Consider the following 2937-nt stretch of genomic DNA (forward strand, 5'->3'; position numbering starts at 1 on the left):
TGACAGGGTCTTGCCAGATCAAGATCCTCTTACTCTAGCCTCTCAGCTAGCGAGGACCATAGGCATGAGCCCCTGTGCCTGGCCTGTTTAGAGTGGACCAGGAACTAAACCCAGCCCTCCCATACAGCCTCCTACGTGGCCTCAGTCACCAAGGAACGGTGCCCTCCCTCAGCTGGGCCTTCTGCCCACTTGTTCAGGGAGGCCTTCCTTGATCCGTTCCACCCCGCACCTCTCCACACACACACACACACACACACACACACACACACCCCTTCAGGGCCCTTTTATAGTTATAAATTCATCGGTGTGCTTGACTCACTCTGGTTGAACTCCATGAGGCCAGGGCTATTTTTGCACCTTCTTGTATCTTCCCCCTTGTATAAGGCTCATAAATACATTCTAAAATTAAAATCATCCATAATCTCACATCCCCCAATGACCACTGTTTTCAGATTCTGATTGGTTTTCTAAAAGTGTATGCTAACATTAATATTTACACTTGGTGTTAGTAACAATGATTCTGGAATCGAGATCTGGGACCCAGTCTTCATACCAGAATTCTTGGCCAGTGCCTTCCCCATTTTAAAAATAACCCAACGTGAGAGGTTAGAGAGGACAGAAGCACGACCCTTGGGGAGAGGAAAAGTCTCTTGATTTGGATCCTTTTTGCCCTCAGTGATGAAATTCTGGTATAATTTCCTCATGATGAGTCAAACTGGATGAAGAATAGGGAAGAGAAAGTCTGAGAAGGCCTGTCAACACCCGGGGCCTCCAGCTATCTGCTTTCCCTTTTTAAGTGATTCTTTGGCTCTCATCAGAGATGGTTTCAAAACACAAGTCAGTTTCTTGGAAATATCAGTACGCGTTCCTTCTACAGGCCTCAGCTTGCCATCTATAATTAGCCAAAAGTCCTGGGTTAATCAGTGTTATTATTGCCATTTAAAATCCCAACGTGAAAAATAGGCTTCCACTGGCGGGTTCGCTGGCGGCCCCGGTGGGGCATGGGCGTGGCTCAGCTGGCCCGAACCCGGAGATTGTTGAGTTACCAACATGGACAATCCGAAAGCTAAATAGAATCTCACCTGCAGTGGGCAGCCCAGGCTACACACCTCAGGTCAGTCTGAGAGCAGGACCCCAGGGATCGAGGCCAGGATGCGACAGTGCCCGCCGCAACCCCTGGCACCTTCCCCGCTCTCTCCCCGGAGCCCTGCCTCCAAGACCAGGTTCCTGGGCTCAGCCTGAGCTACTGGTGGGCTGGCGGGAGGAGCCTGAGGTCCCAGGGCAGAGAAGATCCCGGGCAGGGGGCATGGAGGACCTGGGTGAGGCAGTCCCTAAGTTGCACGCCTGTCCTGGGCCATCCCAGGTGCTCTGGGAGCCTATGGACTTCCTGGAGTCTAATGGTGGCCCGAGACAAGGAGAAGGGAGGTCGCTCGGCCTACAGCAAAGGTCGGGGGTCCTGGGCCAGAAGGAGGGCCCCAGGCACAGGCTCAGGAGGATGCGGGCGTGGACAGTGCCTACTTGGGCGGAGGAGCTGCCAAGCCCAGTTCTGCACCGCGGCCCCAGGACAGCGCGCGCCCCACCCAGCGTCCTGGAGGCCTCCCTGCCGCACCCCTGTGCACCCAACGTCCCGGAGGCCTCCCTGCCGCACCCCTGCGCGCTCCTCTCGCCTGAGGGCTGTCGGTGCCGCTAGGGCAGAGACCGCAAAGCCTCCGGATAACCCCCTCTGATCCCCGGGCCCTGCCGTTGTCCCCCTGCCCCCAGGTGGGGAAGTCAAGGCAGGGCCTGGGATGGTCCGTGCCCGCCGTGGACCCCACGTTTTAGAGCTCTCCTTAGTCACCCCAGACGCGGGGAGATGGGGAGGGTCCCCGCCCAGCCACGGGTCTCCTCTGAACCTGACGTGACTGTTGGGTTTTTATATTAGATTACACAACCTGCACCCTTCTCTTCACTCCCCAGTGGTTGACCCCCGGGCCGCCTATTATAGTGCAGTTCTCGCAGGATTTTTCAAAATTATTAAGAGAATTGGAAACCCCTGGTTTGGCGGCACCTCCGTTGGAATCATTATGTTGGCTTTGTGACCCAGAAGAAAAGGATGAGTGAAGCTGATGAAGGAACATGCTCTGTTCTTCCTCCTTGGTGAATAGAGACGTAGACACCCCCAACACACACACACACACACACACACACACACGCACACACACACACACGCACGCGTTCACTGCTGTCCTCACAGCCTCCACACTGAGGAACCCTGTCACAGTTCCGGAGTTGGCGGCGGCTCCCAGGAACAGGCCCCCACGCCTCCTGGGCTCCCAGTAACTGTTTAAAGGTGAGTGAGAGGAATGAATGACGGCGTTGGCTGGATCTGAGCCACAGAGAATAAAACAGGGAGGACGTCCTATAAAGATGAAAACCCATGGGACGGGTGGGACTTTGCTCTGGAGTTTGGCCACTCGACCTGATACGACCCATGGCCCTGAACACGTGCTGTGCACTGCAGAGTGACAATGGCCACTGAGTGGACAAGACTTGCAGCTGTGACTCACTTTCCCTGCCTAGTAAAGGGTTCAAAGTTTTACTGCCTTCCCAATGGTTATGCACAGAAAATACCAAGTGTAGACCATTCTGAGTTTCTTAAAAAGAAACCTAAGAGGGACCAGCAGTTAGCGTAATGGCTATGTCGCTGGACTCCCATGTGGTCGACCGCAGTTCGCGTCCCGGACTCGGTGACTTAAACTCACGCTGGGCACGTGTGTGTGTGTGCCTAAGATCCCAAGAGGAGAATGGAGGAGAAGGGATTGTGGCATGGCCATCCCCTCTGGGGGGTGATTTCTCACTTTCTGTCTCTCTGTCTCTGTCTGGTGAGCGCACGCGCCCTATAGCAAAAACTTCCTCAAAAAAAAAAAAAAAAAAAAAAAAAAAAAAAAAAAAAACACC

The 2937-nt window shown here is 54.1% G+C and overlaps 1 protein-coding gene across 1 annotated transcript in view; it reads left to right on the top strand.

The window, feature by feature from the left end:
• Window positions 1–1957: 1957 nt before the first annotated feature.
• The window catches only part of SLC2A5 (solute carrier family 2 member 5), a 31727-nt gene continuing 30747 nt past the window's right edge, over window positions 1958–2937 (top strand). The window contains exon 1 of the mRNA XM_027770645.1: window positions 1958–2329. The gene's annotated coding sequence lies outside the window, so the exon portion shown is untranslated. The remainder of the gene's footprint in view (window positions 2330–2937) is intronic.

The sequence above is a fragment of the Tupaia chinensis genome, unplaced genomic scaffold (assembly GCF_000334495.1).
Source record: "Tupaia chinensis unplaced genomic scaffold, TupChi_1.0 Scaffold000146_1, whole genome shotgun sequence".
Lineage (NCBI taxonomy): Eukaryota > Metazoa > Chordata > Mammalia > Scandentia > Tupaiidae > Tupaia > Tupaia belangeri.